The sequence below is a fragment of the Anomaloglossus baeobatrachus genome, chromosome 8 (genome assembly GCF_048569485.1).
Source record: "Anomaloglossus baeobatrachus isolate aAnoBae1 chromosome 8, aAnoBae1.hap1, whole genome shotgun sequence".
NCBI classification, from domain to species: Eukaryota; Metazoa; Chordata; class Amphibia; order Anura; family Aromobatidae; genus Anomaloglossus; species Anomaloglossus baeobatrachus.
Genome location: NC_134360.1, coordinates 107679857 through 107706267, shown reverse-complemented (window position 1 = coordinate 107706267; position 26411 = coordinate 107679857).

The following is a 26411-nucleotide window of genomic DNA, read 5'->3' as shown; positions in this document are numbered from 1 at the left end:
AAGTGCAGGCAGTCAAAATCTACAAAAGAGGCGCAGGAGAAAGGCGGGGACCAGACGCAGCCGGCTGCGGGCACCGACCACCATCGCTAGCGATCTCGTTATGTGTGACGGTACCCTAACAGTTCACATATTCTTTAAATACTAGTTATGGCACTCAGACGCAAAAAAAAGTTGGCCAAACCTGTAGAGAGACAGGTTTGGCCGACAGTTTGATTGTCAGAGAGATGAGCACCCAAAATGCCCGATTTCAGACTCCTTTTTTACTCTAAAGGGGGCTTTACAAGCTGCGACATCGCTAACGATTTATCGTCGGGGTCACGGTGTTTGTGACGCACATCCGGCGTCGTTAGAGACATCGCAGCGTGTAACACGTACGAGCGACCTTAAACGATCGCAAAAGAGACAAAAATCGTTGGTTTTGGAGAGTTCGTCCAAACACCAAAAATCGTTGTCTCGTACGTAGCGATGTTGTTCCTCGTTCCTGCGGCAGCACACATCGCTATGTGTGACACTGCAGGAACGACAAACATCTCCTTACCTGCGTCCACCGGCAATGTGGAAGGAAGGAGGTGGGCGGCATGTTCCGGCCGCTCATCTCCGCCCCTCCGCTTCTATTGGCCGGCCGCTTAGTGACGCCACAGTGACGTCGCTATGATGCCGAACGCACCTCCCCCTTGAAGGAGGGATTGTTCGGCGGTCACAGCGACGTCGCTGACAAGGTATGTGCATGTGACGCTGCCGTAGCGATAATGTTCGCTATGGCAGCGATCACCAAATGTCGCACGAGCGACGGGGGTGGGTGCTATCGCGCACGACATCGCTAGCTATCGTGTAAAGTACCCCTAAGAGATGAGCACACTGCTAGAAATGTTTAGTAGCGGCTCCCTCATGGAGAACACAAGAGCAATCAACAAAGTGAGTGCTCCTGTGTATGGGAGAATCAGACAAGATAGCTGCCAAGCTAATGGTGGGGCAACTGTCTATAGTGTATGGTGGTTTTAGTCAAATACGCGCTCGGCTGACAAATGGCCTCTGTCACACGGAGTTTTGCATAAACTTCGCCGACTGTGGTGGTTTTGATTCTGATACTCAGCCTGGTGGTTTTATGGTCTTGGATCAACACAGGCAGACATGGGTGTCAACCGGCTGTGTGCTGATTCATAAGCAGGATATTAAGAGTTAACCTTTGGTAGACTGCTTGTTAGATTCCTGTGGTCACATTTGTTGGGGAAGCCAATCACATCTGCTCCCCTCTTATTTTTCCTGAATGAAATCCTCTACCCAAACTAGCTATAGGTCATTTTGTGTTAGGCTGTGAGATTTGGTGTTGAGTAATTAAATGTGAAAAACACTCAAAGTGATTCCAAATAGCCATACATATTATGTAAAACATACAGAGCAAAGGTGTTTATATGACGTGTAGTCATTTAAGAAACACCCATAAGTATGCTAAACATAAAAAATATACGTGATCCAAGGATATATAACCACTGATAGGATCATCTATTTTCGTACTCAGTGTGGAGAAAACAATGAAAATGGGACAGGTATGAATATCAAATGTATACACAAGGACCTGCCCTAAACATGACAAAAAAGGCATAAAGAGACCATACTTGAAATGGAAATCACAAAAATGGATTGATCTCACTCAATCAGTTGTGCAGGTCCACAAAGCTACAGTCCCATCTGTTCCAATCAAAAGAGGAGAGGATCAAAAGGACAAACCCTCTATCCCTAAATGGGGAAACAGTAGCCCTCCATCAATTGCTCCTGCCCTTACAAGGGCAGTCCATATCTGGCCCTCTACCGTGACTGCCCTTCATATAGGTCCTGGTGTCTCCCTATGCGTTTAACCACCTCTGGATCATCAGGGGAGATGCATACACCATATAGCGGAAAAGGGACTAGGACTAACCCTCTCAAGCTGGAAACAGCTGAGTCTAGTCTCACATGAGACTGGTAAAGTGGAATAAACCACCCCAATCAAGTGTTAAATAGTCCCCTCTCTACCCCTACTCCAATCAAAACAAAGAGAGGGAGGGTCTCCTTAGGTACTCTGGATTAACCTTTTCAAATATCGACAAGCATTCCCAGTACATGAAGGGACACACTGACACACTGTAATTGTTATATGCAGCTTACACCCATCTTTGCTCTAGCTCTGTGGAAAGTCACTACATTCCATACCTCCCTCAGACCAGACTTTAGCACAAATTCCATTTAACGCATGCTCCAACCCACTTGGGTACCAGTGGAACGCAACTCACTTCCGGATTCCTGCACTGAGCGCCACTTCCTGTCTCCAGTTCACTGGCCTGCTACGTCACCGCATGGTTACTCAGTGCATCATCGAAACGAGGGGTGTCCACAAGCTGATGTGCAGCCCAGGCCGACCATGAAAATACCGTACCATGTGCCATCAATTTCTGCAAGACAGAGAGTGGTATGCTGTTCGTTCGTTTACAAGGGACACAACCAATCTGTTGTGCAAGATTGATAATATCATGGATGAGTGGAATAGCATTCTGGAAAGCATTGATGTGGAGGTCCTATACACTTCAATACCTCATGAGAAGGGCCTCACAGCCATCAAGTACTATCTTTCCACAAAAGGGTGTCAGTATCATTGTCATATTGAGTTCATATTACAAGCACTTGAATTTTGTCTGAGGAAAAACTTTTTTGTGTTCGATGGAAGGTTCTACCACCAGCTCAGGGGCACAGTGATAAGGAGCCTATGTGCTCCCATGTACGTTAATTTGCTCTTGGGCTGGTGGGAGGAGACTTTTGTTTTTCCGGATGACACTGATTGTGGCCTCTTCAACAGATCAACCTATGGACCCGCTATATTGATGATATATTCATTAGGGAGGATTGAATACCAAAATATCCAACTTCGCGAATATCCGACGAATAGGTCGCCACTATTTGACTATTCGCGAATATTCGATGCGCAATGTAAGTCTATGGTAAACCCATATAATTTCACGTTGGACCTAACAGCGAGCTGTGGTGACTGAGAAAAAGGCTGAAATGGATGGGAAAAGGCAGAAACAATATGGGCACAGGTGCGTGACTGCATTTCTGGTGTCTTGGAATAACGTGCTCAGAGCAGCATGCGGCTTTTACGTAGTTACCAGAACAGCTCTCAAACCAAAGTAAAAGAGAGGAAATTGATAAGAAACAGTTTATAGTGCCTAATCACTTTAATAAAATGTAAAATCAAGCCCCGACCTAAAAAAAAAACACTTTAGCATATGTTCACACGATTTCTTTGTTACATTTTTCTCTCTTTTTCAATTAGAAAGGGCTCTAACTTATACATTATATTGGTGTCTGTCTCGCACCTCCTTTTTTGGGACATATTTGACAGCACTTTAAAGGTCAGCTACAAGTTGCCCGTTGGGATGTTGGCCTTGCCCTCCTCTTCCACCAACACCACCGACTCAAGTGGCCCTCTATTCAAATTCTATTCAAATTACCCATCCTTAAAAAGCCCTCTCTTGAATGATCCTCTGTGTCTAGCTTCCGCCCCATAACCCTTCTCCCCCATGCCTCAAAACTACTGAAACAGCATATCCATCTTCAACTGTCCTCATACCTCTCCTCCTGCTCCCACTTTGACCAGCTACAATCTGGCTTCCGACTGCATCACTCTACTGAAACTGCCCTAACTAAAGTCACCAATGACCTACTAACAGCCAAAACCAAGCGACATTACTCTGTCCTCCTCCTCCTGGACCTGTCCTCTGCCTTCGACACAGTAGACCACTCCCTCCTATTACAGATTCTCTCCTCTCTGGGCATCACAGACTTGGCCCTATCTTGGATCTCTTCATACCTAACCGACCAAACTTTCAGCATCTCCCACTCTCATCACCTCCTCATCCCAGCCTCTATCCGTTGGTGTCCCCCAAGGTTCAGTTCTTGGACCCCTGCTGTTCACCATCTACACCTTTGGCCTGGGACAGCTCATAGAGTCCCACGGCTTTCAGTATCATCTCTATGCAGATGATACTCAGATCTACCTCTCTGGACCTGACATTACCTCCTTACTAACCAAAATCCCACAATGTCTCTCTGCTATTTCATCCTTCTTCTCTGCGCGATTCCTAAAGCTTAACATGGACAAAACAGAATTCATTTTCTTTCCTCCTTTTCATTCAACTCCTCCACAAAGCCTATCCATCCAAGTTGATGGCTGCTCACTCTCCCCAGTCTCACAAGCTCGTTGCCTTTGAGTAGCCCTCGACTCTGCTCTATTCTTCAAGCCGCACATCAAAGCCTTCTTCCCCTCATGCTGACTACAACTCAAAAATATCTCCCGGATCCGTGCCATCCTTAACCAAGAATCAGCAAAACCATTAGTACATGCCCTCATTATCTCCCACCTCGACTACTGCAACCTCCTGCTCTCTACCCTCCCTTTCAATACTCTTGCACCTCTCCAATCTATCCTGAACTCTGCAGCCCGCTTAATCCACCTCTCCCCTCACTATTCCCCAGCCTCACCACTCTGCCAATCCCTTCACTGGCTTACCATTGCCCAAAGACTCCAGTTGAAAACATTAACCTTGACCTACAAAGCCATCCACAACCTGTCTCCTCCTTACATCTGTGACCTAGTCTCCCGGTACCTACCTGCATGCAACCTCAGATCCTCACAAAATCTCCTTCTCTACTCCTCTCTCGCAGGCAGGGTCCCCTCTCCTCCTGTACCAGTCTGTTTTCTATTAATGATTGTTGTACTAGTTTTTATGTATACCCTTTTTCGCTTGAAAAGCGCCATGGAATTAATGGCACTATAATAACAAATAATAATAATAATAATTATTCAGTAATATCTGTTTTATAGACAAATGAACGCCACGCTGGGAAATCGAAGCTGATGTCGTTGATGATGATTGCATCTGGCCAAAAGCAGTTTGGGAGTAGGAGGCATCATCGCCTGCTTCTTAGACCACAGTTTGTGAAGCATGCAGCACCGTGGAAGTGGCAGTTGTTTCACTTTGGAACTCAGGCTTTATTCCACTAGCTAACACCGAGGATTTAAAAAAAAAATCAATTTCCCCAGGGCATCAGAAGGTACTCCCAACTGCTTTTTTTTAAAAAAAAAATTGGGAGGATTTGCAACAGTTCATAACATGCCAAGCAGTTAAAAAAAATTCTGTTTCTGCACGGGGTCTCGTGTAATACACCGTGGAGGACAGCATCAATAAAGAACACAAATAGAGACTGCCTGACCAATTGGTATAGACAGTGTAGCCTCAACAGTGGTTGTACCAGTGCATACTGTACAATAGCTTGAAAAATATTGCCCTGGGTGATTGGGCCGAACAATTAAATCGCAGCAGCATAACAAGTCAGAATAGTCATGCGGTCTCATTAGGTGATAGAAGACAAAATAGTCTTGAATGAGAAACAATGGAACTTATTTGAGCTTAAGAAATACAAATTTTGGGGCTACAGTTATTATTGGGTCTTGTTAACAGGCGGCCAGAGATACTCTGGGGCAATCCATCTATGGTTCATTTTGATCATCGTGAAACTGTCTGCACTTTCCGTAGATAGCCGTGTGTGAGTATCTGTTATTATTGACCCCGCTGAGCTGAAAACATGCTCAGACAACACACTCGCAGCAGGGCAAGCTAGCACTTCCAAAGCATATAAGGCGAGGTCTGGCCAAGTGTTGAGCTTGGAAACACAATAGTAAAGGGAATTGTAGACTCTGAAAGCACGCTGATATGGTCACCTACATAGTCCCTCACCATTTTACTTAAGTGTTCCATCTTTATCATAGTTGCCCCAACTGGTATCTGATTTGAAGTTGACAGTTTGTGGAAAATGGACCAGTTTTGGCTTATTAGTCCCCCGCCCGTGTTGCTCCTACAATGCATAGCCCTCTGTTGTAATCCTGTTGCGTGAGATGACATGCTACCTCCTGAGGCCAGCATTATCTGAGGGTAATCGTTTAATCAACTGGTCCACTACAACCCTCTTGAATGTTTCCGTAGTACAATCCTTATTTGCCTCGACAAGTAGCGAAGCAAATTTGTCTTTGTAGCATGGGTCAAGGAAGGTACATAACCAGTATTTATTGTCTGCCAAAATGTGGACTAGTCGACAGTCATGAGAAAGGCAGTATGACATGAACTGTGCCATGTGTGCCACACTCCGAACTGGAAACCTTTTTGTGTCACTGCTAAGAATACATTCTGTCTCCCTAAACCTCTTCTCCTCTTTAGTCTCTCTCTCCTCCTCCTGCTCTTACTCAGGCCATCCATGCTGGACAGCCTTGAAGCTTGGGTTATCAATCCCTTGGTTACCAACTTCAAAGCATTCCATCCTCATTATGCTGACCAAAGGTAGCCTGAGCCTGTTGGCCAAGGTTCTGCGGATTACTAGCAACTATTGTGAAGTCTGGATCTACAGACAACTTGGGTGCATTAACACTTTGGTCAGTCAGACCATCCAGAGAGCATTTCAATAAACAAATCAGTGGAATGGTAATGCTGATAAGAGCATCATCACTGCTCACAATGTTGGTACAGTAATCAAAATTACCTGACAAATGTCTGCAATCCACACCCACTCTGCAGTAATTATGTCTTGCAGCTGCGTCCGACGGGCATGTTCTAGCTGGAATTGGGATACTGCCCTCTGCTGCTCATAGATCCTGGTTAACATATGATAGGTTTAATTCCATCTCATAGGGAGGTCACACATTATTCTGTGACGAAGCAAGCGTAAGCGCTGCTGCAGCATTGCCAAGCCAGCAGAAGAGGGAGATGACTTGCGGAAATGGGCGCTAATACGTCATACCTTGGTAAGTAGGTCTGGTATCTCAGGGTATTTTTTTGAGAAAGTGCTGAACTACTAAATTTACAATGTGGGCCATACAAGGAACGTGTACAAGCTTTAAAGCCACCACCAGATTACGACCATTATCGCACACTACCATCCCTGGATGGAAGTCCAATGGTGCAAGCCACTCCTCTGTCTGCTCAGTTATTACTTTCAAAAGCTTAGGTGCCGTGTGCAATTTGTCACCGATAGAGATGAGCTTCAGTAGAGCGTGTTGCCACTTAGCCGAGGCAGTGCTGCCGAGATACAGGCTGGGGAATGATGTCGACGGTTGGACACCGGCGGATGTTGAGGAGGAGGATGCACAGGAGCCAGATGAAGAGTAGGAAGAGGAGGGAGTTGTTGCTGTGTAGGAGGCAACTGAAACTGTGATTGAAGTGGGGCCCGCTAATCTGGGTGTGGGAATTATATGGGATGTTACCGGCTCAGACTCTGTACCAGCCACCACCAGGTTCACCCAATGTCAGTGAGATGTAGTGTCCCTGTCCACTTCCGTTTGTCCATGTGTCTGTGGTTAAGTGGACTTTCCCTGTTATGGCGTTGGTGAGAGCACATTTGATGTTTATGGACACGTGATTGTGGAGTGCTGGGATGGCACAACGAGCAAAATAGTGGCGGCTAGGCACAGAGTACCGATGTTCTGCCACCAACAAAAGGCCACGGAAAGCCTTTGTTCCCACAAGCCGATACGGCAACATCTCAAGGGCTTTCAATTGTGCAATGTGTGCAGTTATGGTTTGAGCCCTTGAGTGCGTAACGGCCATATTCTTGCACACGAGTATGGGAAGCAGGCAGCACAGGGGAAGTGTCAGTGTTTTGAGTCTGGAAATCGTGTTTTTTACCTAGAGCTGTCAACCACCTAGTGGTGTGCTTGGCTAACATATGGTTTCTCATGCTGGAGGTGCCCAAGCTAGAAGTATTTTTGCCTCTGCTAAGCTTGGTCTGACAGATTTGACAAATGGCAACCATTTGCTCCGAAGGACTTTTGGAAAAAATTCCCACACAATCGCAGCATAGTCCCTTGGACTCTGAGGTGACACAGGTGGTGATGTCATGTACACAGTTGGTTGACCTCTGGCAGTGGTCGAAACCCTATCTCTTACAGCATTTTTGCGGACTATGGGTATATGCTCCTCTGCGCTGCTGCTTTCGCAATCCATGCCACCCGTCCATGTTGGATCAGTCAACTCATCATCGACGACCAGGTTGTCTTCACATTCCTGGAGGTCAACAGCTTTGGTAATGGAGGTTTCAGGCTGTCCTGAGGCCAACTGTGTTTCATCCTCCTCAAACACTTCCACCTGATTGCCCAGCATGTCACAGCCAACAACATAACTTTCTTCTGGCCTTGGGTGCTCAAAGATCTGTGCATCACTGCACACCACGGCCTCATGTGTGTTGGTGGGGTTGCACAGTGAGAGGCAAGAAAGGTCAAAGGGTCCCGTAAACAGTTCCTCAGAGTAACCTACTTTGGGGTTATATGTTTCCTTTGAATACTGATGTTGTGAGGAAGGAGGCTAGGCTGAGGATTCAATGGCGCAGCCTCTGGGCTACTCAAGTCTGTCTGTGTGTACCCTTTGGATTTGCTACTCGACAAGTAAATGGAGGCATTTTCTGCTAGCCAACTCGTTACCTGTTCGCACTGTTCAGGGCGCAAGAGTGGTTTCCCACGTGGAACAGAAAATTAGGATAGGAAGGTAGAGGTAGATAATGCAGGAACCTTTTCCGTTAGCTTGGTCACACTGCTTGGACAACCCCCACTGTCACTGCCACCTCATCTACGGCCCTTACTGGCTCTCTTTTCCATTTTTTGGGTTTAATTATTTGAAGGTGAACACTGTAGCATGACCTTTTGTACAGGCAGTAGAACAACACTGATGCCGGGTTAGTAAACTTGTGTTTTTAGTTTCCCAAGATAGCTGTTTCTGTAAAGGGTGCTTTACACGCAGCGACATTGCTAGCAAAAGCACTTACCCCCGTTGTTTGTGCATCACGGGCAAATTGCTGCTCGTGGCGTACAAAATCTCTAGTACCCATCACACGTACTTACCTTCCTAGCGACGTCACTGTGGCCGGCAAACTGCCTCTTTTCTAAGGGGGCAGTTCGTGCAGCGTCACGGCTTCGTCACACGGCAGGCGTCCAATTGAAGTGGAGGGGCAGAGAGCAGCCGCAGAAAGTCACGCCAACCTCATTGCTGGAGGACGTAGGTACGGTGGTGTTCATCGTTCCTGGGGTGTCACACGTAGCGATGTGTGCTGCCTCAGGAACGATGAACAACCTGCGGCCTGCACAAGCAACGACATTTGGGAAATGGACGACGTGTCAAAAATCAACGATTTGGTGAGTATTTTACATCATTAGCGGTCGCTCGTACGTGTCACACGCAACGACGTTGCTAATGAGGCCGAATGTGCGTCACGAATTCCGTGACCCCCAACAACATCTCGTTAGTGATGTCGTTGCGTGTCGTTGCGGGCCTTAAGTCTAAAAACGCAAGGTACCTTTATTGGACAACGTACCACTTGGAGGAGTCGATAAAGATGTTATGAATGTCTTTCATATCTTACTCCTGTAGCTCACATGAATTACTTTCGGTTTCACTCGGCCCGAAGCCGTGGGAAGCAGGAAATTAGCATATCTGCTGTTTAAAGCTGTATAGCTGTGATCAGCAGAGCGATCGGATTGGTGATCCATAAAGCCCCCTAGGGCAGTGATGGCGAACCTATGGCACGCGTGCCACCAGGGGCATGCTGAGCCCATTCTGGTGGCACGCGTGCTGTCGCCCAATTCTGCAGTTTTGATCTGCTAGTGCAGTGGCGCCGGCAGATCAAATCTGTGTTGGAGCGGAGCAGACATTTCTCCTCCGCTCTGACACTCCTCCTCTCCCAGGCTGCAGGTGTGTTGCCTAGGAGACGGAGGAGCGGCGCCGGCGCCGTCTGCTGGCCGCGTGGGAACTGAGGACCCAGCAGCGCACAGCGGGGGAGCGTGTGCAGGTAAGTTGTGTGTTGCGCTTTTTTTTTTTTTTTTATAACTCGTGTGCGGCAGTGCCAAGGTGGGGATGGGGGGGCAGTGCCAGCATGGGGTGGGGGAATGCACATGGCAGCGTGGGGTAGGGGGAACGCACATGGCAGCGTGGGGTGGGGGGGGAACGCACTTGGCAGTGTGGGGTGGCGGTGGGGGAACGCAAATGCCAGCTTGGGGTGGGGGAACGCACATGCCAGCATGGGGTGGGGGAGGGGGAACGCACATGCCAGCATGGGGTGGGGGAACGCACATGCCAGCATGGGGTGGGGGAGGGGGAACGCACATGCCAGCATGGGGTGGGGGAGGGGGAACACACATGCCAGCATGGGGTGGGGGAGGGGGAACACACATGCCAGCATGGGGTGGGGGAGGGGGAACGCACATGCCAGCATGGTGTGGGGGAACGCACATTCCAGCATGGGGTGGGGGAATGCACATGTCAGCATGGGGAGGGGGAACGCACATGCCAGCATGGGGTGGGGGAGGGGGAACGCATATGCCAGCATGGGGTGGGGACATGCATGCCAGGATGTGGGGGAAACATGCATGCCAGCATGGGGGGGACATGCATGCCAGGATGGGGAACAATGCATGCCAGGATGGAGGAAACATGCATGTGAGGATGGAGGAAACATGCATGTGAGGATGGAGGAAACATGCATGTGAGGATGGAGGAAACATGCATGCCAGGATGGAGGAAACATGCATGCCAGAATGGGGAAAACATGCATGCCAGGATGGAGGAAACATGCATGCCAGGATGGAGGAAACATGCATGCCAGGATGGGGAAAACATGCATGCCAGGATGGAGGAAACATGCGAGGATGGAGGAAACATGCATGCCAGGATGGGGAAAACATGCATGCCAGGATGGGGAAAACATGCATACCAGGATGGAGGAAACCATGCATGTCAGGATGGAGGAAACATGCATGTGAGGATGGAGGAAACATGCTTGCCAGGATGGAGGAAATATGCATGCCAGGATGGAGGAAACATGCATGCCAGGATGGAGGAAACATGCATGCCAGGATGGAGGAAACATGCATGCCAGGATGGAGGAAACATGCATGCCAGGATGGAGGAAACATGCATGCCAGGATGGAGGAAACATGCATGCCAGGATGGAGGAAACATACATGCCAGGATGGAGGAAACATACATGCCAGGATGGAGGAAACATGCGAGGATGGAGGAAACATGCATGCCAGGATGGGGAAAACATGCATGCCAGGATGGGGAAAACATGCATACCAGGATGGAGGAAACATGCATGCCAGGATGGAGGAAACATGCATGCCAGGATGGAGGAAACATGCATGCCAGGATGGAGGAAACATACATGCCAGGATGGAGGAAACATACATGCCAGGATGGAGGAAACATGCTTGCCAGGATGGAGGAAACATGCATGCCAGGATGGAGGAAACATGCATGCCAGGATGGAGGAAACATGCATGCCAGGATGGAGGAAACATGCATGCCAGGATGGAGGAAACATGCATGCCAGGATGGAGGAAACATGCATGCCAGGATGGAGGAAACATACATGCCAGGATGGAGGAAACATACATGCCAGGATGGAGGAAACATGCTTGCCAGGATGGAGGAAACATGCTTGCCAGGATGGAGGAAACATGCATGCCAGGATGGGGAAAACATGCATGCCAGGATGGAGGAAACATGCATGCCAGGATGGAGGAAACATGCATGCCAGGATGGAGGAAACATGCATGTCAGGATGGAGGAAACATGCATGTCAGGATAGAGGAAACATGCATGTCAGGATGGAGGAAACATACATGCCAGGATGGAGGAAACATACATGCCAGGATGGAGGAAACATACATGCCAGGATGGAGGAAACATGCTTGCCAGGATGGAGGAAACATGCATGCCAGGATGGAGGAAACATGCATGCCAGGATGGAGGAAACATGCATGCCAGGATGGAGGAAACATGCATGCCAGGATGGAGGAAACATGCATGCCAGGATGGAGGAAACATACATGCCAGGATGGAGGAAACATACATGCCAGGATGGAGGAAACATGCTTGCCAGGATGGAAGAAACATGCTTGCCAGGATGGAGGAAACATGCATGCCAGGATGGAGGAAACATGCATGCCAGGATGGAGGAAACATGCATGCCAGGATGGAGGAAACATGCATGCCAGGATGGAGGAAACATGCATGTCAGGATGGAGGAAACATGCATGTCAGGATGGAGGAAACATGCATGTCAGGATGGAGGAAACATGCAAGTCAGGATGGAGGAAACATGCATGCCAGGATAGAGGAAACATGCATGCTAGGATGGAGGAAACATGCATGCCAGGATGGAGGAAACATGCATGCTAGGATGGAGGAAACATGCGTGCCAGGATGGAGGAAACATGCCTGTCAGGATGGAGGAAACATGCCTGTCAGGATGGAGGAAACATGCATGCCAGGATGGAGGAAACATGCATGTCAGGATGGAGGAAACATGCAAGTCAGGATGGAGGAAACATGCATGCCAGGATAGAGGAAACATGCATGCTAGGATGGAGGAAACATGCATGCCAGGATGGAGGAAACATGCATGCTAGGATGGAGGAAACATGCGTGCCAGGATGGAGGAAACATGCCTGTCAGGATGGAGGAAACATGCCTGTCAGGATGGAGGAAACATGCATGCCAGGATGGAGGAAACATACATGGCAGGATGGAGGAAACATGCATGCCAGGATGGAGGAAACATGCATGTCAGGATGGAGGAAACATGCATGTCAGGATAGAGGAAACATGCATGTCAGGATGGAGGAAACATACATGCCAGGATGGAGGAAACATGCGTGCTAGGATGGAGGAAACATGCGTGCCAGGATGGAGGAAACATGCCTGTCAGGATGGAGGAAACATGCATGTCAGGATAGAGGAAACATGCATGTCAGGATGGAGGAAACATACATGCCAGGATGGAGGAAACATGCGTGCTAGGATGGAGGAAACATGCGTGCCAGGATGGAGGAAACATGCCTGTCAGGATGGAGGAAACATGCCTGTCAGGATGGAGGAAACATGCATGCCAGGATGGAGGAAACATACATGGCAGGATGGAGGAAACATGCATGCCAGGATGGAGGAAACATGCATGTCAGGATGGAGGAAACATGCATGTCAGGATGGAGGAAACATGCCTATCAGGATGGAGGAAACATGCATGCCAGGATGGAGGAAACATGCCACGATAGGGTACATTTACCAGGAAGGGGAACATTTACCAGGATGAAGGACATTTACCAGGAATGGGGTACATGCCGGGATGGGGGAACATTTACCAGGATGGAGGACATTTACCAGGAATGGGGTACATGCCATGATGGGGGAACATTTACAAGGATGGGCAATATGTCAGGATGGGGTACATTTACCAGCATGGGGGAACATGCCAGAATGGGTAACATTTACCAGGATGGAGGACATTTACCAGGATGGGGCCGTGATAGGGACAAATATACCAGAATGTAGGAAATATATATCAGGATGGGGGACATGTTTACCAGGAAGTGGCCGAGGAAGGGGACAGAACTACACAATGATGGGGAGGGGAGCCACTCGTACGTCTTTATGGGATTTCAAGATGTTCAGACTTTGAAATGTAGATGTGGATTACTCGGTGACATCTGATTGCATTCCAGGCTAAAATCTCTGTCTAATATGCTGCAATTTTTTCCAGAAAGATCAATCCAACTGCTGTGTCTGGAAAGGGCAGGGGCTCAGCTTCAATGTGTGGTAAGCACGCATGAGCGTGATGCCCCCTGCTGAAGAGAAGAGAAGACGGCAAAGGTAAGGTTACAATTAATTATTTACATAATAGGATTGGTTGGCACTTCGGAAAAAAAATTGGGTTTAGGGCTACAGTTTGGGCACTCGGCCTGTAAAAGGTTCGCCATGACTGCCCTAGGGGGACTAGTAAAATAAAAAAAGTAACAAAAAAAAAAAGTTTTCAAAAATTAAAAAAAAAACAAAAAACTTAAGTTCAAATCACCCCCCTTTCACCCCATTGAAAATTAAAGGGTTAAAAAAAAAATAATATACACATATTTGGTATCGCCGCGTTCAGAAACGCCCGATCTAGCAAAATCTAAAATCAATTAATCTGATCAGTTAACGGCGTAGCGGCAAAAAAATCCCAAACGCCAAAATTACGTTTTTTGGTCGCCACAAATTTTGCGCAAAATGCAATAACAGGCGATTAAAATGTAGCATCTGCGCAAAAATGGTACCATTAAAAACGTCAGCTCGAGACGCAAATAATTAGCCATCACTGAGCCATAGATCCCGAAAAATGAGAACGCTATGGGTCACGGAATATGGCGTAAAATGTGCACCACTTTTTTCCGACAAACTTCCAATTTTTTTAACCCTTTATATAAAAATAAACCTATACATGTTTAGTGTCTACGAACTTGCACTGACCGGAGGCATCACACCCACACATCACTTTTACCATATAGTGAGCACAGTGAATAAAATATCTTAAAAACAATAGTGCTATAGCATTATTTTTGCAATTTTTCTGCATTTGGATTTTTTTGCCATTTTCTAGTACACTATATGGTAAAACATATGGTTTCATTTAAATGTACAGCTCATTCCTCAAAAAATGAGCCCTCATTGACTGAAAAATAAAAAAGTTACGTCTTTCGGAAGAAAAATGGCGAAAAAAAAAACGGAAATCGAAAAATCGTCTGGTCGTGAAGGGGTTAATTAAAAATTTGTAGCACTGAACACTTTGTTTTAGTAGCAGCAGGCCACTATCTAAGTTCTGTAAGATATGAATTAAACACCAGGATGCTAGGTTGGTGCTATGATGGTATATGGCTTCAGGCAGAACTACAGGCCATGTCAGCAATTTTTTTTTTTTTTTTTACACTTACACTAGATTTTTTCAGCAGTAGGGCACTCTGGAGTTTATGTACGCTATGAAGCCAACACAAGGACGCAACTGTGCTGGTATGAATTGAGATGGTGGCTAACAGGCACTACACCTGAAACCGTTCTTTTGGAAATTTTGGGACCTTTTTTAGGAATTTGCAATACCTATCCCTAGTAGAAGAGACACAAGGGCTACAGCAGTGCTGGGATTGTTGAATAAGTAGTAGCAGATGTCAAGACAGCTTTAAATCTCTCCCTGCCTCTGAAAAAGCTCTCCCTATATCAGACACTGCACTAACATGGGGCTGGGGAGGACCTGGGGAGGGGGCTGGGGAGGACCCAGCGGTCATTGTACACATTGGCACAAATGACAAAGTTAGAGGTAGGTGGAAGGTCCTTAAAGATGATTTCAGGGAATTAGGTTGTAAGCTTAAAGCATGGACCTCAAAGGTGGTATTTTCGGAAATACTACCTGTGCCACGAGCCACACCAGAGAGGCAAAGTGAGATCAGGGAGGTTAACAGGTGGCTCAGGAATTGGTGTAGGAAAGAGGGTTTTGGGTTCCTGGAGAATTGGGCCGACTTTTCAGTTGGCTACAGATTCTATGCTAGGGATGGGCTGCATCTTAATGGGGAAGGTGCAGCTCTGCTGGGGCAGAAAATGGCTAGAAGGTTGGAGGAGTGTTTAAACTAGGAATGGGGGGCGAGGGTATTCACTTTATAGAAGGGGAATGTAGTGCAGATAGTGACCAGGGAACAAGTAATGAAATTGGGGGTGGTACGGGGGGAAGGGTTAGAACAGTTAATACAGTAAGCAGGAATACAGGTACAGAGTCATACGTAACGTGCATGTACACTAATGCCCGAAGCCTCACAAATAAGGTGGAGGAATTAGAATTAATATTGTTGGAAGAAAATTATGATATAGTGGGGATATCAGAGACATGGCTGGATGAGAGCTATGACTGGGCTGTTAATTTACAGGGTTATAGCCTATTCAGGAATGACCGTACAAATAAGCGAGGGGGAGGTGTGTGTCTATATGTAAAATCATCCTTAAAACCCATCCTGCGTGACAACATATGTGAGGGTACTGAGAATGTAGAGTCCCTATGGGTGGAGATAAGGGGGGGGAGAATGAATAATAAAATACTGATAGGGGTGTGTTATAAGACGCCGAATATTATGGAAGAGGTAGAGAATCTCCTCATAAAGCAAATTGATAAAGCAGCGAGTCTCGGAGAGGTAATTATTATGGGGGACTTTAACTATCCTGATATAAATTGGGGAACAGAAACTTGCAGTTCTAGCAAAGGAAATAGATTTTTGATAACAATGAAAGATAATTACCTGTCACAAATGGTACAGGACCCCACAAGAGGGGGAGCACTACTAGACCTTGTACTAACCAATAGGCCAGACCGCATATCAAATATACAAGTTGGGGGTTACTTGGGGAATAGTGATCACAAAATAATAAGTTTTCATGTATTCTTTAGTAAGATGTCTAGTAGAGGGGCTACAAGGACACTAAACTTCAGGAAAGCAAATTTTAAACGATTGAGAGATGATCTTAGTGCAATAAACTGGGATGATGTACTAAGTAATAAAAGTACACAAAGCAAATGGGAGACTTTTATGAGCATCCTGAATAGGGCTTGTGCAGAAAATATACCCTATGGGAACAAACATGCTAGAAATAAGAGGAAACCCCTATGGCTAAATAAAGCTGTAAGGGAAGCAATAAAAGAAAAACAGAAAGCCTTAAAAGAATTAAAGAGGGTAGGTAGTGATGAGGCATTATATAATTATAGAAAATTAAATAAAATATGTAAAAAGCAAATTAAGTTAGCTAAGTTTGAGACAGAGAGACTCATTGCGAGAGAAAGTAAAAATAATCCTAAAATATTCTTTAACTACATAAACAGTAAAAAACTGAAAAGCGATAGTGTTGGCCCCCTTAAAAATAGTCTTGGTGAAATGGTGGAAGGGGATGAGGGTAAAGCCAACCTGCTGAATGACTTTTTTTCTACGGTTTTTATACAAGAAAATGCCATGGCAGATGACATGACCAGTGATACCATAAATTCACCCTTGAATATTACCTGCTTAACCCAGCAGGAAGTACGCCGCCGCCTCGAAATCACTAAGGTTGACAAATCTCCGGGCCCGGATGGCATACACCCCAGAGTACTACAGGAATTGAGTTCTGTGATAGATAGACCATTATTTTTAATCTTCTCAGATTCCTTAATAACAGGGTCGGTACCGCAGGACTGGCGCATAGCAAATGTGGTGCCAATATTCAAAAAGGGGACAAAAACTGAGCCGGGAAATTATAGGCCGGTAAGTTTAACCTCTACGGTTGGTAAAATCCTTGAGGGTTTCTTGAGAGATGCTATACTGGAGTATCTCAAGAAAAATAACCTTATGACAGAGTATCAACATGGGTTTATGAGGGATCGATCCTGTCAAACTAATTTGATCAGCTTCTATGAAGAGGTAAGTTCAAGCCTGGACCAGGGAAATGCAGTGGATGTTGTGTATATGGACTTTTCAAAAGCTTTTGATACGGTGCCACACAAAAGGTTGGTACATAAAATGAGAATAATGGGGATAGGGGAAAATATGTGTAACTGGGTTAAAAACTGGCTAAGTGATAGGAAACAAAGGGTGGTTATTAATGGTGCGCACTCGGACTGGGTCTCAGTTCATAGTGGGGTACCACAGGGGTCAGTATTGGGCCCGCTTCTTTTCAACATATTTATAAATGACCTTGTTGGGGGCATGCGGAGTAGAATTTCAATATTTGCAGATGATACTAAACTCTGCAGGGTAATCAATACAGAGGAGGATAATTTTATATTACAGGGAGATTTATGTAAATTGGAGGATTGGGCTGAGAAGTGGCAATTGAAGTTTAATGTAGATAAATGTAAGGTCATGCACTTGGGTAGAGGAAATAACATTTATGATTATGTACTTAATTGTAGAACACTGGGTAAAACAGACACAGAAAAAGACTTGGGTGTATGGGTGGATGGTAAACTTCACTTTAGTGGACAGTGTCAGGCAGCTGCTGCCAGGGCTAATAAAATAATGGGATGTATTAAAAGAGGTATAAGTGTTCATGAAAAAAATATACTTCTACCTCTGTACAAGTCACTAGTGCGACCGCACTTAGAATACTGTGTACAATTCTGGTCACCGATATATAAGAAGGACATAGCTGAACTGGAGAGGGTGCAGAGAAGAGCCACCAAGATTATTAGAGGAATGGGTGGGCTGCAATACCAAGACAGGTTATTAAACTTGGGGTTATTTAGTTTGGAAAAACGAAGGCTTAGGGGGGATCTAATCACAATGTATAAATATATGAGGGGACAGTACAGAGACCTTTCCAAAGATCTTTTTACACCTAGGCCTGCGACTGGAACACGGGGGCATCCGCTACGTCTTGAGGAAAGAAGGTTTAATCATAATCACAGACGAGGATTCTTTACTGTACGAGCAGTGAGACTGTGGAACTCTCTGCCGCATGATGTTGTAATGAGTGATTCACTACTAACATTTAAGCAGAGCCTGGACGCCTTTCTTGAAAAATTTAATATTACCAGTTATGTATATTAGATTTTATGACAGGGTATTGATCCAGGGAACTAGTCTGATTGCCGGATGTGGAGTCAGGAAGGAAATTTTTTCCCCATTGGAACTTGTTTGCCACATTGGGGGTTTTTTTGCCTTCCTCTGGATCAACATGTTAGGCTACGGGTTGAACTAGATGGACTTAGAGTCTCCCTTCAACCTTAAAAACTATGATACTATGATACTATGAACATACCGTATGCAGCACTAAGAGGATTTTTTTTAAAAATGGATCTCTCTCACCTAACAAAGCACTGCACTAACACTGGCCCTATAGCTGGGTCCGCATTCACTGTTTTGCAGCCTGGCGATTTATGGAGCTGCTAGCAGCTACTGACTATGGGCTTCAGCCTTTAGAAGGACTATTTAGGAGTTCGCAGCATGAATGCTATCACTTACAAGGCACTGCACTGTCACTGGCCCTATAACTGGGTCCGCATTCACAGATTTACGATCTGGCGATTTATGGATCTGCTAGCAGAAAATGGACACTGTGTCCAGCCCTTAGAAGGACTAATTATTAGTTGAATCTACGAACTCTCTCCTGCATATGTGAAGCCCCACAGGTGTTGTGTCGGTGCATACCTTCAGGGACTCCACGTAGCTGGTGCTGGTCACAGGTAGGGAATCTTCGGTTTTGATCGTGACGCCACTCTCAGTATTGCGGCCAGTAGGGACCGCCACTGCAGGTTGAGGGTCGCCTGGGGCTGATGGTGTGTGCAGTTAGTTGGAATAGCCTCCTGAGAGTGAGGCAAGCCCCAGGGCCCGGTGTAGGTTTGTAGTACCACAAGTCGCAGAATGACTCACACAGGCAGAACTGTCTTTCAAGGGCTTTACTCACTTTTGATGGCAGGGTGAGTAGCCCGGGCGTAGCTGGGATGAACCAGATGGGAACCAGGTATCCTTCAGGCTGACTTTATGAGGGTGACTACTGACTCGCCTTCCTTAGCCCTTGGTGGTTTGGGGTGACCCCGACTTTGAGTCCCTATGGGGGTCACCCAGGGAAGATGCTGCAGCCTCTCTCCCCCTTTTGTTTGCCGTTTGCTTGTTCCCCGGACCAGGCCACTCCAGCTGCTTGCCTCCTGTGACCTATGGGCCCTCACTGCGGTTACGTGGCTGCGGCTTTTGTGGTGTTGTGGTGTGGGCTTTGAGAGCCCCACACCGGCAGGTTTAGCAGAAGAAAGCTGGATCTATCTTCGCTTCGGGATCTGCCGCCCGGTTGGGCCTGGTGCTCTCTAGCAGTCTCCTTACTTCCCACTCCGTGCTTTCTCTCTAGCTGAAGCTGGCTTTCAGGTAGCACTCCTAGTTGACCGTTCTCCCCCGTCAGTAGCCACTGCGCGGGCGCTGTTAGACAGCAACAGCCCCACAGGTCTGCTCCTCACTGAGCCCTCTGGAGTTCTCTGCTCTAACTGACTCACTGCTCCTCCTCTCCTGTTCTTGCCTACGCCACCTAGCAACCAGATTCTCTTACCACACCCCTTGAGAGGAGATGGAGGCTTTTGGCCCCCTCCACTATTCCAGTGAAGGTCAAGGCTTTTCCCCCTCCTGGGATCCCCAGGGGTCCTCTCATGGGTACATGTGTGAGACCTGATCACTATGCGCCTGTGTACCACACCCCGGTCAGCCTTCTGGATTACCTGTATTGTACTGTCCCCAGCATGGGTGCAGTACTCAGTGGTGCCTGACCAGGTCAGGGGCGCCACATTCCCCCTTAGTTATCACCAGCACGTCCTCGGGCTGCAAGACAACATTTTAAAATGCATAAAACATTAAAACATGTAAAACATTTTTAAAAGCACCAGGTACCATACATCACCACCCTCCACCCACAAGTCCGTTAACCCACCCAAAACCCTCTCACGTTGGCCGCGACTTCAGCCACTTCTGGCAGGATGTAGAGGCGGCTTACATGGGCTGGTGGTTTCAGGGTATACCTGGCCTGGTGGATCCGCGCCTTCAGCCTCTTCTGGCAGGATGCAGAGGCGGCCTCCACAGTTGGTGCTGACCAGGTACCCCCTTTGTGGTGGTGAGCCAAGGCCCCATAAACAGGCGTGCTCTCTGGTTGCAGGTGAGCCAAGGCCCTATATACGGACGGGCTCCTCCTGGTTGCAGACGAGCCAAGCCCCTAAACAGGCTGACTCTGGTGGCGGTGGTGCCCTCTGGTGTAACTATTTACACTGCGAGAGTTTGTGGCTATAGCCAGTTCATAGCCTTAAGGTTTATGGTTTTCTCACAATAGTTTTTGTGGGCACATTACTTGAACTTGAACGTTGCAAAACAAAACTTTTCAAAACTGGTCGAAACAGTAACTTCTTTCTTTACTTTACTTTACTCTACTCCTCTTTACCAGGGCTTGGGCCTGTTGGGCTGCGGCACCTGCTGCTTTCTTGCTCTTTGTCGTCGTCTGAGGTAGTTTCATCTGTAGGTTCCTTGTCTTTTCTTTCTTGATCTTCATCTGTGTCTTTATCTCTGTCTTTTCTTTCTTGTAGCATGGGGTGGCTGTAAGGTTTGCTGGAGCATAGTGCTACGTCAAGCGCGTACAGTCCTCTTTCGCCTTCATGCATAGTGAATTGTACTGAATCCCCCATCTTTAGGTTTCTGCCAGGGTGTCCTCTAGGCAGATGAGCGCTCACATCTCTTCTGTTGACAAATATCCCTTCTTTGATACCAGGGGCTACAATAAAGCCGTATCCGCTTTTCAAGTTGAAATCCTCCACTACTCCTCTGCAAAGGGGTCCTCTGACCTGGGCTCTGGACCTTCTCAGTAACCTTTTCTCCTGTAGGTCTCTGGCTGCAACTTCTCTCTGCTCTGGAGACTGTGGTGCAGGGGACAGCGTTGTTCTATTGCGACGCCTTGTCTTGCGGCCTGAACTCTGCGTGGTACAGCTTGCAAACTCCCAGGTGAGACTTTTAGGCAGATCTTCGTCAGCGGACGGTGTCAGGTCTTCCTCATCCCAACGGGAATAGGGCAACATCTCCGGCTCTGAGTATAGATCCACTGCTGGTGGCTCCGGAGTCAGCTCCTCAGCTTCCTGGCCTCCTCTCCCCCTTAGTTCTTCGCTGCACTCTGGTTGTGGTAGCGCTGGAGATGAGTGGTCCTCAGCTGGTCTGGGCGGTGGACTCTCTGGCGCGGCTGCAGGGGTTGCCTGAATCTCCTTGGGGGTATGCGGAGGGAGCAGATACCGATCCACCATCTCTTGTGGGAACTGGGCCTCTAGGTCAGCCTTCAGCTTCCAGTATTCGGGGTCCTCTCCTATCAGGGTCTTCCTAGCAGGGACCTCTTTGGACTGGGGAGCGGTGTCTGCTCTGGCCTTGCAGGCCGGGGTAAATAATGAGGTAATCTCTTGGCGGGCCGCGCCTGGCATGGCGGCGGCCTGGTCTTGGCGGGCCGCGCCCTGGATGGCGGCGGCCTGGTCTTGGCGGGCCGCGCCCTGGATGGCGGCGGCCTGGTCTTGGCGGGCCGCGCCTGGCATGGCGGCGGCCTGGTCTTGGCGGGCCGCGCCTGGCATGGCGGCGGCCTGGATCAGTGTCGCTGTTGCAGGGGGCTCTGTGCAAGCTGGGCTGGACGTCGCTGCAGCAGTCTGGGCCTGGCGGGCCGCGCCTGGCGTGGCTGCGGCCTGGTTCAGCACCTCACTTGCGGCGCGGACGAGCGTTGCTGCGGCGGTGGGGTCTCGGCGGGCCTAGCAGGGCGGCGGCCTGGGTCAGCGTTACGCCTGCGACGCGGATGAGGGTCGCGGTGGCAGCCGGTTCTTTGCGGGCCGGACTGGGCGTTGCTGCAGGGACCGGGTCTTGGTGGGCCGAGCAGGGCATCGCTGCGGCCGCTGGAGCTTGGAAGGCCGCACCTGGCGTGGCTGCGGCCTGCTTCAGCGTCGCCGCACCGGACGCCTCTTCGGGGACCGCGGGCGTGGCAGCAGGGGTCGGGGCACTTGCGCTGGCCGGGGCATCACTCGACTCACCCACCGGTGGCAGCATCGGGGTCTGCGTCATCGCCGTCCTGTCTGGCACTCGGCGCGCGGCTCTCCTTTCATAGGCCCGAACCGCCGCGGTCATCTCCAGCATTTCCATTCGTTCTTCCCGGATCTGCTCCACAACCCGGTTCTCCAGTCGGTCGCAGAACTGGGCCAGCTCCCGATACCACCAGGCAGCGGAGCCCGGTTCTGGATTTCTGCGGTCAGACGCCATTTCTTCTGCGCCCTCTTCTGCACGACTCTCCAGCTGTGGACTCGCCGTTGCCTCAGATAGCAAGCTGCTCAGTTTCTGCTCTGCCTCTTTCAGCAGCTCCTCTCCCAGCAGCAGGCTTGTGGCTCTCTTTCCTTCCCGCCGTCTCTGGACGCTTCCACTCTCATAGCTGGCAAGGTCCGAACTCTGCAGGGGATCTCTGGGTAGCCACACCTCTTCGTGGGCGGTAACTTCTTCCAGCGCGGGCTGCTGTTGTTTTTCAGCGCGCTTTTCATGGTGGCAATATGGCGGCGCTTCCAATTTTTCAAGCGGACCGCCCAGGCACATGGTCACCTGTCTGAACAGGTCTAGTCCTTATCCTGTTCGTGACGCCAGATGTGAAGCCCCACAGGTGTTGTGTCGGTGCATACCTTCAGGGACTCCACGTAGCTGGTGCTGGTCACAGGTAGGGAATCTTCGGTTTTGATCGTGACGCCACTCTCAGTATTGCGGCCAGTAGGGACCGCCACTGCAGGTTGAGGGTCGCCTGGGGCTGATGGTGTGTGCAGTTAGTTGGAATAGCCTCCTGAGAGTGAGGCAAGCCCCAGGGCCCGGTGTAGGTTTGTAGTACCACAAGTCGCAGAATGACTCACACAGGCAGAACTGTCTTTCAAGGGCTTTACTCACTTTTGATGGCAGGGTGAGTAGCCCGGCGTAGCTGGGATGAACCAGATGGGAACCAGGTATCCTTCAGGCTGACTTTATGAGGGTGACTACTGACTCGCCTTCCTTAGCCCTTGGTGGTTTGGGGTGACCCCGACTTTGAGTCCCTATGGGGGTCACCCAGGGAAGATGCTGCAGCCTCTCTCCCCCTTTTGTTTGCCGTTTGCTTGTTCCCCGGACCAGGCCACTCCAGCTGCTTGCCTCCTGTGACCTATGGGCCCTCACTGCGGTTACGTGGCTGCGGCTTTTGTGGTGTTGTGGTGTGGGCTTTGAGAGCCCCACACCGGCAGGTTTAGCAGAAGAAAGCTGGATCTATCTTCGCTTCGGGATCTGCCGCCCGGTTGGGCCTGGTGCTCTCTAGCAGTCTCCTTACTTCCCACTCCGTGCTTTCTCTCTAGCTGAAGCTGGCTTTCAGGTAGCACTCCTAGTTGACCGTTCTCCCCCGTCAGTAGCCACTGCGCGGGCGCTGTTAGACAGCAACAGCCCCACAGGTCTGCTCCTCACTGAGCCCTCTGGAGTTCTCTGCTCTAACTGACTCACTGCTCCTCCTCTCCTGTTCTTGCCTACGCCACCTAGCAACCAGATTCTCTTACCACACCCCTTGAGAGGAGATGGAGGCTTTTGGCCCCCTCCACTATTCCAGTGAAGGTCAAGGCTTTTCCCCCTCCTGGGATCCCCAGGGGTCCTCTCATGGGTACATGTGTGAGACCTGATCACTATGCGCCTGTGTACCACACCCCGGTCAGCCTTCTGGATTACCTGTATTGTACTGTCCCCAGCATGGGTGCAGTACTCAGTGGTGCCTGACCAGGTCAGGGGCGCCACACATACAATACACATACCTCCCAACTTTGAAAGCATGGAAAGAGGGACAAAGTTTGCGTCGCGCAGAGCGCTCCGCGGCAAATGTTTAGGCCACGCCCATGACCACGCCTCTAACCACACCCAGTCAGCAGTGACAATCATTGTTTTAGAAACAATAATTAAAGAAATATACATAGATTTATTTCTAAGTAGTAAATTAAAATATAAATGCAAACTTGGCAGTGTTACTTTTAAACTAGAATATTTTAGACCACAAAATTCTGTTTTAAAGCAGATCTTTCCCCTAAATCTGCCCCATGTACAAAACTGCAGACTTCATGACAGAACCGCTCTTTTAGATAAAATATCTGTAATACTGTGCTTTTGGTTAATGGGAGGAATTAGTGAATACGGGCGACTTAAGGCCCTGTCACACACAGAGATAAATCTGCGGCAGATCTGTGGTTGCAGTGAAATTGTGGACAATCAGTGCCAGGTTTGTGGCTGTGTACAAATGGAACAATATGTCCATGATTTCACTGCAACCACAGATCTGCCAAAGATTTATCTCTGTGTGTGACGGGGCCTTTACTGTTCTGATTGTTCAAATTGTGGAGACACGGTGGTCAGTGGGTGCTCTCGTCCGCTGATCCAGTCGCCTTTAAAAAGACAGCGTGGCCCAGGGCTCAACCCAACTGAACGCCTGACATCCTTAATCCCTCCCTCTCTTCCTCAGCTGTGATCCGATTGCAGGGTCAGATCACAGTGTAATGGCTCACGCTCACAGCACAGCAGGAGCCGAGGGTCATTAACATATCGCATCACATGTGATATGCCAGTGTGACCTCATCTTAGTATGTGCGCATGTTGCGTTCTGTGCAGTGTGGAAAAGAACACACCCTCTGGCAGACTGGGCAAATGTAAACACTGTGTTTGTAAAAAAAAAATGCATCCAAAACGCATGCATTTTGGATGCATTTTCCATGTGTTTTGCATGCATTTTTGGCAGTGCGTTCCCCCGTCAATTCAGCTCTGCTACATTCCCGCAGACAGCAGACACAGACAGAGTCGCGCGAAGAGAATGAACTCGGATGAACTTCACCTGACTTCATTGTCACCACGCGGCTCTGTCTGTCGCGTCCTGGTTAGCGGTCACCCATGAAGGACTCACCGGTGACCGCAAATCCCGAGTGACTGAAGTGAGCAGCGCGATCAGCGGTAACGTCACTCAGGTTACCCGCGGCCAGCTGAAGTTCTCTATCTGAGACCGCAACTCACCTGTGATGTCATCGCTGATCGCGCTGCTCACTTCAGTCACTCGGGAAACTTGCTGTAACAGTTGGAGGATCCAGCGGTGGCCACGGGTAACCTGAGTGACGTCATCGCTGATTGTGCGGCTCACTTCAGTTGCTGCGTGGAGCTGATAGAGAGCGGTCTGATCTGTGACGGTTCCTGTCAGCTTCATGTAGCAGAGCTGGATGCGTCACGGAACCTCATGTGGATTACGTCGGACCTGGAGGGGTATTTGGGGATTAATAAAGTGGTGAAAGAGGGTGGTTTTTTTGTCTTTTACTCCAAATAAAAGGATTTTTTCAGGTGTGTGTTTATTTTCTTTAACTTACAGGTTAATCATGGAAGGTATCTCAGGGAGACGCCTGCCATGATTAACCAAGGACTTAGTGGCAGCTATGGGCTGCTATTAACTCCTTATTACCCCGATTGCCATCGCACGAGGTCAATTCGGGATGAGCCGGGTAGAGTCCCGAGACTGGCGCATCTAATGGATTCGGCAAATCAGCTGCTGGCTGATATTGTTAGGCTGGGGGGCTCCCCATAACGTGGAGCTCCCCATCCTGAGAATTCCAGCCTTCAGCCGTGTGGCTTTACCCTGGCTGGTATCAAAATTGGGGGGGACCGCACGTCGTTTTTTTAAATTATTTATTTTACTCCACAATATAGACCTGCCCACCGGCGGCTGTATTTGGTTGCAGTGAGACAGCTGTCACTCAGCGTGGGGGCGTGTCTGACTGTAACCAATCATAGGTGCTGGTGGGCGGGGAAAGCAGGGAATATGAGATGGAATAATGAGCTGCCGGCATTTTCAAAAGAGGAAAAGCCGCCGGAGCAGTGTAAACGCCGTGCAGCGAGACGCCAGTGAGCTGTGAGTATGAGAGAGGGGGGAGACTGACAGACAGAGAGAGAGACCGACCGACGATAGTACAGCTAGTACACACATCACACATATATTTGAAGAAAAATTCACAAA